Raw genomic sequence first — 13323 nt, forward strand, 5'->3', positions numbered from 1 at the left:
GCTTGTGTTGTCTAACAATACATACTATCCTCCTTCCCTTTCAACAGGGGTTATTTAAACAGTGGAATTATGGGCTGTATTTTTTCTTTGTATTTTTAGTCTTAAGTTCATTAATATTTTAATTGTCAAGAACAAAACAAAGCAAAATGAAACCCATTTCTTGCTTTAGACAAAAATATGTGCTTTTCACACTAAACCATATTCCAGCTCAAACCGCTTTGTATTCTAGTCTCAGACAGTCTATTGGACAACTCCACCTGAATCCACCTACCAAAGCAAACACCATTTTTTTCTTCTCTTACTTTATCCTCACACCTTTGTTCCTCTCCAGGTGACTGGCCCCCTGACCAAGTCCCTCAAGTCAAAAATCTAAGAGTTATCCTAGGCCCCTTCTCTCCCACACTCCCAAATCTGATTATCATAAATCCATCTAACAATCCCCCTCCTCTCCTTCCTCACTACATTTCTCCTGATTCTTCTCACTGCCTCCATCCTACTCCTCCTAATTATCCATTTTACACTCTGGTCTCTCTACTGATCTCTAAGCATATTACTGACCATAGTATTTCCCTGTACCTCGGCAATTGCTCCCAATAGTCCTGTACATTTTCTAACCCTACCCTCAACTCAACCCTATGTTCCAAGCGCCCTGGAATAGTTTTCATCTCCAGAACCCAGAACTTATACTCTTACCTTCAGAACCGTGTATTTGATGTCTCATGTGTTAACACTTTCCTTTCCTATCCACCTTGCATATTTCTGCCCATGAGTCATTTAATACCCAGCTCAAGTGTCACTCTTCGCCCAGAAGCCTTTTCTGAATTCTCTGGCTAAAATTATCTTCTCACACACTCTCAGAACCCTCTTTGCTTTATCACACTGTTTTGTAAGTGCCTATTTAACAATCTGTCTTTACCTCTAGACTGAGCTCTGGGAAAGCAGGGGTAGCATTTTGTGTGTGGATCTCCAAAACCTAGAAGAGATTTTTGCACAGTCAATATGAAGCAAAGGTTTGCTGAATACTGGCTCAATTAACAAAGAGTGACCACTACTTTCTTTGCTTGCCTGAACTTCTAGGTAAGTGCTTCCCCTCACCATCTTTGTCCAGGGGTGTTTTAGTCAGCTTTTGCATCACTGCAACCAATATACTCAACAAGAACAACTGAGGAGCTAGGGTTGTGGCTCAGTGGTAGAGTGCTTGCCTCACTTGTGTGAAGCACTGGGTTCGATTCCCAGCACCACATATAAATAAATGAATAAAATAAAGATTTATCAACAACTAAAAAAAAATTAAAAAAAGAACAACCGAGAAGAGGAAAATCTTATTTTGGCTCACTGTTTCAGAGGTCTCAGTTCATATATAGCCAACTCCATTGCTCTGAGCCAAGGTGCAGCAGCACATGATGGGAGAAGGACCCAGCAGAGGAAAGTGCACCTCTCATGGCAGCAAGGAAGGAAAGAGAAAGTGGGGGGGCAGTGAAGAGAGAGAAAGAAAGAGAAGGGGCTGCAGGGCAGATGCACCCTTCCAGGGCATGCCCCTAGTGACCCATCTCCTCCAGCCACACATCCCCTGCCTTCAGCAAGCAACTCAGCAGGTCTTGATTATTTACCTGAAGGGTAACCCACACCTTATTCCTGAAAAGTCTAAGACATTTGTCATCCTGCCTGGATTGATTATTACAGTTTCCAACCTTAATAACAGAACATGGTAATACCAAGAGATGCCTAAAGGATCTCCTGCACTCTAGGCACACTCTTCCCTACCTCCATTGTGGAGTAGTAATCCAATATCCCCTTGGTAATCTAGAGCAGTCACCCCCACCAACACCATAACTCCCTTGTTACCTGTTGACTCAGAGGCAAGAGGAGCCCAAAGTTGCCAGGGGGAAGTATTGACTTCCAGTTCAATATAAGCATATGCTCAGCAAATAGTTGAGGTAAAAACAGACATTTCTATGTCTAAGGTCTCCTGTACCCTGGAGACATGAGGAAGGAAAAGGAATGGAGGTGATGGATGTCACACTGCTTACTCTGATACTCTTTCTTGTAGCAAGGCCAGAGTTTACATGCATTGTGCCAGATACTATGATCTTCCCATTTGTGATCTCATTTAATCCTGACAAGACCTCTGAGATAAGGAGGTGAACATCCCAGTTTTATAGGTAGAAGTATGAAATTAAGTGATTTGCCAAAGTGCTCACAGTTAAAAGTGCCTCGCTCCCATACATCTGTGGACAACTGATTTTCGATAAGAGAGCCAAAACCTCCCCCTGAGGAAAGAACAGGCTCTTCAACAAATGAAGATATCCACAAAACTAGATATCCACAGGCAAAAGAATGAAGTTGGACTCCTAGCTCACACCGTATACTAAGAATAATTCAGAATGAACTGATAACCTAAATATAAGAATAAAAACCATAAAACATTTAGAAGAAAACTTAAGGGTAAAACTTCTTGACTTTAGATTTGCAATGAATTCTTTAATGACACCAAAAACATGAGCAACAAAAGAAAAAAATAGATAAATTGGATTTCGACAAATATTAAAACTTTTCTGCATCAAAGGACATTATCAAAAAAAATTAAAAAGGACATTATTAAAGCAGTGAAAAGACAACTGAGCTGGATGTGGTTGGGCACACCCTACAGTCCCAGCTACTCAGGAGGCTGAAGCAGAATTGCTTGAGCCCAGGGATTCAAGGCCAGTCTGAGCAACATAGCAAGAACTCACCTCTAAAAAAAAAAAAAAAAACACAATGAGAAAATATTTACAAACCACACAACTGACAAGGGTCTAATATCTAGAATATATAAAACTCTTGGATGGGTGCTGTGACACATCCATTGGGGAGAGTCCATAGGATGGCTTCTGTAATGGTTATGCCTCTGGTGTTATCAGGCTGTGGGACATGAATAAGTCACCATCCCTGGATCCTGAATACCACACCTGTCAGATGATAATACCTGACCTACCAGGGCTTCCATAGAGACTCAATGAAAAGGTGGAAAATATAAATCAATCAGAAAATCAAAGATGATGATTATTAATGAAGCACCCAACCTATTTCTTCCACTATTTTTAGTATTCAAGTTATGATGCTCTTTTAAAGAGAAAACCCTGGAACAGCCACAAAGGACCACCAGGGATGTTTTAAATAAAAATTTATATGTGATTAGAGAAAAAGAATCAATTTAAATGAGGAATAAAAGGAAATTTTCTTAACTAAATAAAGCATATCTACCCACAAAACCAACCAAACAAAACACCAAAACCTACAGCTAACATGACACACTTACCTCTACATTTAGTATAAAGACTTCTGAATGTTTTCCCCTGGGATCAAAAACAAGGATATCTGCTTTCATTATTCTGATTCAACAGCATTCTATAAGTTCTAGCAACTTCAGTAAGAAAAAAATAAATAAAAATAAAAAGTATACAGGCTGAAAAGGAAGAAATAACTCTCTATTGGCTGGCAACATGATTGTCTATACAGAAAATCCCATGGAGTATATAAACAAAAACAAAAACCTCCTAGAACTAATAAGTTTACCAAAGTTACAGAATACAAATTTAATATTTAAAAACCCATTGTATTTGTTATCATTGCACTGAAAATTATATTCTTAGATGGAAACCTAATAAAATATGTACAGAACCTGTATGATGAAAACTACAAAACACTGATGAATGAAAATTTTAAAGGCCTTTAAAAAATTCAGTGATATACTGTGTTCATAGTTTGAAAGACTAAATGTTATAAAGATGTCAGTTCACCCCAAATTAGCCTATAGATTCAACACAACTTCAATCAAAATCCCAGGATTTTTTTTTTTTTTTTTTAAGAAATAACCTATGGGCTGGTTTGTGGTTCAATGATAGAGTACTTGCCTAGTATGTGTGAGGCACTGGGTTCAATTCTCAGCACCACATAAAAACAAACAAAAATAAAGTTTTGGCCACAAACAAAAAAAAACAAACAAAAAATATATATATGTAAATAATAACCAAATTTTAAGATTTCTTTGGAAGAGCAAAGGAACTAGAATAGCCAAAAGCACCAACTTGCTTTTAAAACCCACTGTAAAGCTATAGTAATCAAGACAGAGTGGTATTGACAAAAAGATAGAGACATAGACCAATGGATTGGTGAGTCCATAGATAGGTCCACATATTGGCCAAAAGATTTTGTCAAAGTTACAAAAGCAATTCAGTGGAAGAACAGTCGTGTGTGTGTGTGTGTGTGTGTGTGTGTGTGTGTGTGTGTGTGTGTGTGTGTGAGATAGACATATGCTGGGGACTGAACCCAGAGGTGTTCTACTACTGAGCTACATCCCCAGTCCTTTTTATTTTTTATTCTGAGACAGGGTCTCACTAAATTGTCTTGAACTTGTAATCCTCCTGCCTCAGCCTCCCAAGTCACTGGGATTAGAGGCACATACCACCACACCCAGCACAAAGGAGTTCTTGAAATCTTGAAGGAGGCGAAGCCTTCCAAAACCTCTCATAGAGAAGTCAGAAGGCAATGGATAAGAGCGTAAGGAGGAAGCACCAAGTTCACATTCCAGAGCATTCTGCATTCTCATCCAACAATATTGCTGGAATACCTATCATACCTCGCCCTGTCCTAGCTGCCTGAGACTCCAGAGTTTCTGACTGCTGGAATCATACAAATGAATGCTTGACACAATTTGAAGACCCTAAGAGAGAAAGACTCCATGCTGTGACAGGATGTGAAGTGGGAAGGGGGATTTGAAGGGTCAAGGAAGCTTTCTTTTGGAGGTGATAGCTAACCGAGAACCAAAAAGGATGAGAAGGAATTGGTTGCTGAGCTGAGGAAAAGCTTCCACCAGGTAAGAGTACATACAAAAGCTCAGAAACTAGGGAACTGAGGTTCTTTCCAGAAGGGTGGCGTGACTGGAGCTGTGGAGTAAGGGACAGGAGGGCACTGAAGGAGATGGGGGAAGGGAATGTGTTGGGTCCTCAAGGCAATGAAGGATTTCGGGGAGATGGCATGATCAGATCTGTTCTGAAAATGGTATGCCAGCTGTTGCACAGAGAACGAGCTGAGAAAGAGGCAAGAGTGCATGCAGGAAGAATAGGTAGACGTCCAAAAGAGAGTGCTGAGGGTCTGGACTTGGCGCCAAGGCTGTGGGGATGGGGAGAAGGGGCTGGAAGGCTGCTTTACTTAGGAAGCAAGCTGGACACGCCTGGGTGATGGACTTGAAGGGACAAGAGAGGCTGGGGTCTGGAAGAACAGCAGCTTTAGAGTCTGGAATTTCCCCTGGGTGGCCCAAGGCATTCTTTGTCTTTAATAGCGGTTTCCAGAAACAAAGATGTCACAAGTACCAATCTACTAAGTTAAACCCCCTCCCTCATGCTCATCACATGCAATTGCTTTTCTATACAAATTTTAATTGGTTTTCAACACGTCACTGTATTCATAGAGAAAACAGAATCAGACAATATAAAATGCACATCAAATGCTGCTAATGAAGACAATAAGATTTTGACAGCTTGAAAAATCATGAGGGACAATGATTATTGTTAATCATCTCCTATATGGGTTATCCATATAGGAGAAGGGGCCTGCTACTTATGGAAGCACACAGTACCACACTCTGGGAGGTGTTTTGATATATATGACTCTATACACATATTCGACACAGACAACAATCCAATGAAGAGGGTAGGAGTATTGTCCTACAATAGATGTGGGAAATGAGATCCAAGGATGTTAGGTGACTTGCCTGAGGTCTCAGAGTGGGCAAGTGGCAGATTCAGGGTTCAGCCCTAGGGCTGCCTGATCCCAAATGCCACCATCTTTCCATTGTACCACCACACCTTACCTTCAGCTGAACTGGACCCTTCCTCTCCTTTCCCACAGAAGGCCTTCCCAGCTGGCCACTCCCACCCCAGTCCATCCAGGTCTCTGACTGGCCCCTTTTCCACACAGCTTGCTTCATCCCAACAAACCCAAACACACATAGCCTCTATCACTACTCTCTCCCAAGACCACCGTACTCACCATCCATTCCTCTCAGAGCATTTATTTTCTGCTATATTGTTCCACATCTATTTGTGGATTTACTGTATTCCCAATAATAAGCTATGGAGCCCTTGAAGGCAGGGACTTCATCTGTGTATGACAGATGTTTAGTGGTTTGTGGATTCACCAGGTCCACAAGTTGGTAAATGAGGTCAAAACAATGCATCTATGAGCAAGAACAGAACAGCTGATTATTTGAATTTTTATTAAATTTTTTCCTGCAAAATAAATAGCAAGTTCATACAAGTATTATATAGATTCATATGCTTCTTTTCAGGCACATATGGAAGTCTTCTAGACCTACATGCAGAAAGCATTCTGAAAAACAGAAGAATGGAACTGACTTCATGAATAATTTTGAAATCTTTCAATTACAAAATCAGTTTTAGAACATTTAATAGACATCTTCTCGTATAATCTTTACTTCAAAGACTTTATCTCTTTTATGAAACCCATATTTACCTTCTTATGTACCAAACTCAATTCACACAATGTTATAGTTAGAAGCAAACTTTAAAATCATTCAGTCTGGTTCTTTGGTTTTGCAAATGAAACCGAGGTTTAGTGATATGGAATCTTAACTCACGCTCATGGGGCTAGAGAATGCCAGAGGTAAGACTAGAACTCATTTCTTCCAAACCTGAACTCAAGGAAAGAGACTGCTAGCAGCCCACCTGGACATTCATTCTCTCCTTTTCCTCCAGGAACAGAAAAAAACAACTTTATTAAGGGGTCACACACAATCCCTAAAAGGCATTTCCCAGACTCCCCTGTGACCAGATGTGGCCATGTGATGACGCTTTAGCCAACGAGATGTAAGCGCAGGTGTGTGGAACTTCAGAAAGGGAGAGGTACCCCATTCTCCTTTCCTTCTTTCTTTTGATTATCTAGAATGGAGCCTGAATCCCTGATAAGCTCAGGGAGTCACCACAGCAGCATTGAAGTCTATTTCTGGATCTTTTACATGAGGAAAAAATAAAATAAAATTGCTGCTACTTGATCTACATTTTTTTCTTTTAATTTTAATTTTCAGTTATATGCAACCAAATTTAACTCATCCACTTGGGCCCCCCCACCCTCACCCCATAAACCCCCTCCTCCATCTTGGCAAGTGACAATTCCATTCTACCAGCTGCTCAGGTCAAAAACCTTGAAGTCAGTACTAACGATTCTATTTCTTTCACACCCCACAACTAGCCCACCAGCGATTCTTGTTAACTCTTCTTTCAATAGACCGAACCTGTCAGCTCCTTGCCTTTTCACTGCCTTGGCTCTGGTCCCAGCTACCATCCTTCTCTGCTGGTTTATAGCAATGGCCTCCAAAGGAGTCTCCCAGCCTTCATTCTTGCCTGATACTCACTCTCCCAGTCTACTTTCCACACAAGAGCCAGGCTTAACTTTTTAAAACACAAGTCAGCCCATGTTACTCCTTTGCTCAGGACTCAGTGGCTGCTCCTGATTTAGTGAGAGCAAAGTCCTTCTCAGAGCTAGCGGCCTGATGAGGTCTGGTCCAACCCCCCCACCCCCAGGCACCTGACCTCACTACTCCCTCACCCACTGAGCGCATTGCCCTTGCCCTCATTGGTGTCCCTTGAACTAATCAGGCATGGTCCTGCCTTGGGGCCCTTCTGCTTTGGGAACTCTCCCCGCAGGTATCCGCAGGTTCTCTCCCTTACCTCCCGCAGGCCTCTGACCACATCCTGTTGTCAGGGAGACGTTCCCTGACCATGCTGTCTAAAACAAAACCCCACTCTGCTCTCCACTGGTTCTTTGGAGCACTCACCACCGCCTTTGTTATATTCACCACCCACTAGGAGAAACTTGTTCTTGTTCCTGCTGTGCTCCCTGTGCCCAGAACAGTGCCAAGCATGCAGCAGACGCTCAATGCATGTGTATGGATCAGATGAATGAGCAAATGAATACTAAGCCTGTGTCCCTTAAGATTTTCACACCGCCTCTGATTAAAATCCAGGTACAAGTGCACTGTTTATAAAGCCATTTGCTCCAGGGGCAGTACTGCTACTGTAGCTACTTGCTATTCCTGTGAAAACTTGCTAAATATTTACTGACAATAAAAATAAGCCAGTTTTGTCTTATTAGTTAACCAAGAAAATCTAAAAGACAATACGGTTTTTTATTCAAATCATAATTATGGTGACTAATAGCAACCACAAAACACTAAAAATTTAGAAATAAGAAACTGGCAGCAGCAGTTCACCAGGCCCATTTGTGAGACTCTGGAATCAAATGCTTTTTTATATCGCCCCAAAATGCAAAGTCTTTTCTTCCTGCTCTCAGTGAGAAGGGTCAAACTGACCACTCATTACCCAGTGAGGCACACAGCTGTCCTCTCAGATGTCTCCCACTTGTGGGAAAGCCCAGTGATAAATCCTAAAACATGAATAAATAAAAGTCCACTAAAACAGAGCTATCTTTTCTATTCCTTTTCAAAGTTAGGAAATTTTTAGTTGGTCTTGAAAACTGAAATAATAAATCTTCTAGTAAAATGTATTTACTACGTAAGTCTTAAGGGTGACATTTTTGGAGACAGTGTATTACCTCCCTGACTTCCTTCAGGCTTCTGACCAAACATCAGTACTAGGGAGATCTTCCTATGAAGGAGGAATGGAGCCTGACAGAGCCCCACACTTCCAAAAGGCCCAAGAAGCCAAGCCCAGCTTTTTCAGACAGATAGCAGACAAGTTTTGTAAGGAAAAAACATCAAGCTATTTTTAAGGTTTGGCTTTAAGAATACACAGTTCTCTCATATATCTTTGGTGATTATTGCTTTACATTGCTAATAGTCCTTCTTTGGTATAAAAATATACTCCCAAAACACTTAAGAGCTTGATTTTAAAAACATCTCCTGGCCTAGGAATCCATTTTGATTAACTGTGTTCTTAGGCAAATCATTTCACTTCTCTTCCCCTTAGACTCCTCTTTATTAAAGACAATATGAGCACAGTGTGGTACGTGGGGTCCAGCACTTAGCAGATGCTCAATATATGAGAGCTATTGTTACTCCATGAGCAACTATCGACAGAAGCCTACTTTTTAACATAATTTATGCAAATGATTCATTTTTGAACAACACTTGGAAAATATGAAAAAGTATGAATTAAAAATGTCCCATCAGTACTGTGAAATAAAACCTCCCACTAACAGTAGTGTGGACTGTAGACAATTTTTTCTCTAACAACTTTGAAATAGTGACCTCTGCTGGCCAGTGGAAAACACGAGCCTTCCAATCAACTCCCACAACAGAGCAAGGTCTGAGTGAGTCAGTCTTGGTCCCTATCCCTGGAACTAAAACCAGGTGTTGCTTTACAAGGGACAGAAATCGTCACAAGGGTTACCACGATGTAATTGGGATGTTAACAAAATTAAAGGCCGGCCTTTCCATTTGCTCATCCGCCCAGAAGTTTCTTTTTTTCAAACTCCGTGGTCTCCTATTTTTAAAAACTCATAATTGCATGCAAATGTTATAACAGAAAAACAACGCAAGGGGGGCATTAAAAATCAATCTTCCATGTAAGCTTCAGATTTTCCAGCATGAAAATCCAAAAGCAGAAGTGGTGACAAATGTGTAGAAAACAGAGTGAAAAAGTCAAAATGCATCATTAAGAACGTTACAACAAAAGGAGGGGGAGAAAACCTCTGGGAGCACATGTCTGATTCAGCTGCGGTGAACAACCAACTCCAAAGGCAGCTTTGAAAACCCTACAAACTTCTTACAGAAATGACCCAGCAATCCAATTAGGAAGCATCAGGAGGACCCTTCTCTTCAGACAGAAACACGCTGGATGGAAGAGGCTGCTGAAGTCTGTTGCCTGGGGCAGCGGGATATGAAGCCCATTCCCACCTGCTAAGGCGTGGAATGAAACAGGGTTGAAAACTGGCAGTCATAGGGCCGCATAGTTTGGTTTGGCACTTGCTGCATTTTAAAAAATCAATTAGTTGACAACACTTTAAAAATGGAGATTTCATATTAAAAATCCAAATTTCTGCCTTATGAACAAATGGGGAGACTAGACACACAGGGTCTCCCATAGCAACCATCGATTAGAGCATCCATTCAGATGGGGCATCTGCTCCCCACTTTGCTGCATCCCCTACCGGGTCAGCTGGTCATCTCGTCACCTGCCCAGTTTTTGTAAACATGAGGCTGAAACCCCAAGTTAGTAACAACTGAGATGGTGATGATGAGTTCAGTTCAGTTTGGACAAATATCAGGTACTTTAGTAGCACTAGGGACACCAAGAATAAAACATTATCTCTGAACCCAAGGAACTCAGGCCACTGGAAAGGACAGGACATTGGTCATTGTCACACATGACAGCATGAGCGCTGAAAAGACATGGCAAAGACTGAAGGGAATAAACCTAATTTCCAGCTTTTTAAGGTGGCACTTAGCTCACTCACGTCCAGCCTTTCTTCTTTTCTGAGTACGTATTTAAAGGTCTAAATCCCCCTCTAAGTATGGGCATAGCTATATTTCACAAGTTTCAACATGTACTTATTACCACTCATTGAAAAGTATTTTTCTGATATCTGTCTATGGCTTCTTCTTTGACCTGGAATGATTTTAAAATGTATTTCTTAATTTCAAAACATACAGAATGCTATAATTATCATCTGAAATTTATCTCCACCTTAGATGCCTTATAGACAAACATACTTTATTTTAATCCTTTGAAATTTGTTGAGACTTGCTTTATGGACCAACACATGGCCAGATGTGTAAACACTCAACATAAGATTGAAAAGAATGCATGTTCTTCAGTGGGCAGGTGCGGCGTGCCCTATGTATACATTAGATCAAGTTTATGCCCTTCAAGTATTCTGTATCCTTAATGATTTCTAAAATCATCTTCTATCAGTAAGTGAGAGGTGTGTAAAATACCTTGTTAATTGTGGATTTGTCCATTTCTCCTTGTGGTCCAAGAAGTTTTTATGTATTTTTTGCTAAGGCATAACATATATGAAAGTACACAAAACTCACATACATAGTTCAATGAAGTTTTGTATGTACACACCCACATAATTATCAAGTCAAGATAGAGACACTTTTAGCATCAGTTTTATTCATTCAAAGACAATATTGCTTCCTTCTTCTGCAGTACCGCTTTTTTATTAACTTTAACCTGTTCTTGAAATGCATAAAATAAAATCAAGGTACATATTTGTGTCCGATTTCTTTTGTTTAATATTATGTCTATGAGCTTCCTTCATGTTGTTAAATAAAGTAGTTATTCTTTTTATTACTATGTCACATTGCATTACAAAATTATAATTTATTTACCCATTCTACTGTTGATAGACATTTTATTTGTATCCAATTTAGGGTTATTGTGAAAAATTCTGCCATAAGCATCCTTGTAAACATGACTTCTGGAGATTATATCCTCTCATTTCTCTTGGGCATATACCAATTACTGCAACTGATAGGTCCTAGGGTAGGCACATGCTTAGCTGTAGCAGATATTGTCAATTTTTTACTCCTTTTGGCAATCATATTTTAGTTTTTCCACACTTTAACACATTATCAATCTTTTTGGTCCATCTGATAGTTATGTAATTGTATCTCACTATATTTAAATTTTTTATTTCCCTAATAACTAACATTGCTGAATACCCACCTCATCTTATAGGCAATGTGAATAAACTCCTTTTTGGAAGTGCTTTTTCATCTTTTACCCGTACTGTTTTTGTACTTTGAGGAATGGGTATCGGGTGCATTAATATTTAGAACAGTATCTTTCTTTCTTTCTTTTTCTTTTTTTTTTTTTTTTTTTTTGCTGTGCTGGGGATCTAATCCAGGGCCTCGTGCTTGCAAGGCAAGCACTCTACCAACTGAGCTATCTCCCCAGCCCAGTATCTTTCTTATGAATTGAACATCTTATTATTTTTAAGGGCCATTTTTTTTTTTTTATCTCCTATAAGGCTTTTTAAGTATACTTTGTCAAAATACAACCATATTAGCTTTATACATGTTTGCATGTTTATTCTATCTTTATTTTCACTTTATCCTTATGTTTTAGATGTGTCTCTTATCAGTAAACAGTTGAATTTTTAAATTCAGTTTAATGATCTTTGCTTTTTTGGTTAGAACATTTAGTCCACTTATACTTAATGTAATTATTGACATATTTTGGGTTAAATTTATATTTTACCCTGTGTATTCTATTGGCCCTGTTTTCTATTTTTTTGCCTTTTGTTTTTAGATCTTTTATTTATTTATTTATTTTTTGCTTTTTTCACTTCTTTCCCTGTCTTAGCTTGAAACTTCTACTATTCCTTTAGTAGTTATCTTTAAATTAATACATGAAAGCCTACTACTGGCATTTTTATTCTTCCAACATAACAACCTTAGAACACTTTAACACCCAAGTATTTTAATTTCTCTGCCATTGTGCTGTGCGCTCTAACCTATATATTTAAAACCCTACCCAGTGATTCAGGAGGCTGAGGCACGAGGCTCACAAGTTCAAAGCCAGCCTTAGTAACTTAGTGGGGCCCTAAGCAACTTAGTGAGAGCCTGCCTCAAGATAAAAAATAAAAAGGGCTGGGGATCCTTTGGGTTCAATCCCTGGTCAACAAAACAAAACAAAAACCTGTAAGATCAATATTCATATTTGCCTTTTCTCTTGTCCTTAAGTTCTTTCTGCTTCTTTGACCAAAACAAAAACAAAAAAACTCTGCTCTACAAATTAAATTCCCTTTAGTATGACCTGTTGACAAAATCTCTCAGCTTTTGTTTTGTCTGAGAATGTCTTTGTTCCCCATTTTTTTTTTAGCTGTTCATGGATCTGTATTTATTTATATGTGGTGCTGAGAATCGAACCCAGTGCTTCACACATGCCAGGCAAGCACTCTGCCACTCAGTCACAACCCCAGCCTACCGCAATCATTTTTGAAGATTAATACTAAATATGGAATTGTGTTCCTTTCAGGGCATTTTTCTGTTCTAGAATTTGTGCCTTTTTCAAATTTTATGGTTTTTGTAAATAAATAAGTATGTATATTATATATATATACAATATACTATATATATATAAATATGTATATTATATATATACAATATAATATATATAGTTTCCAGTTCTCTAATGAATTAGAATTTCATGTTTTAATCTCACTGAACACAATAATCATAATTATTTTAATATGTCTGATAATGACAATATCTAGCGCTACCATGAGTCTGTTACTTTTGTTGGTTTTCGCTTATGTTATCTTTTCCTGTGCTTGGTCATTTTTGTGGGCCATGTA

General features: G+C 39.3%; 1 long non-coding RNA gene across 1 annotated transcript; it reads left to right on the forward strand.

The window, feature by feature from the left end:
- Positions 1–896: 896 nt before the first annotated feature.
- On the forward strand, positions 897–6664 carry LOC306655458. The gene is made up of 2 exons (XR_013762262.1): positions 897–1077; positions 6329–6664. It is a non-coding gene; the product is annotated as an uncharacterized lncRNA (long non-coding RNA).
- Positions 6665–13323: the final 6659 nt, after the last annotated feature.

This window comes from Sciurus vulgaris (genome assembly GCF_902686455.1).
Source record: "Sciurus vulgaris genome assembly, chromosome: 1".
Lineage (NCBI taxonomy): Eukaryota > Metazoa > Chordata > Mammalia > Rodentia > Sciuridae > Sciurus > Sciurus vulgaris.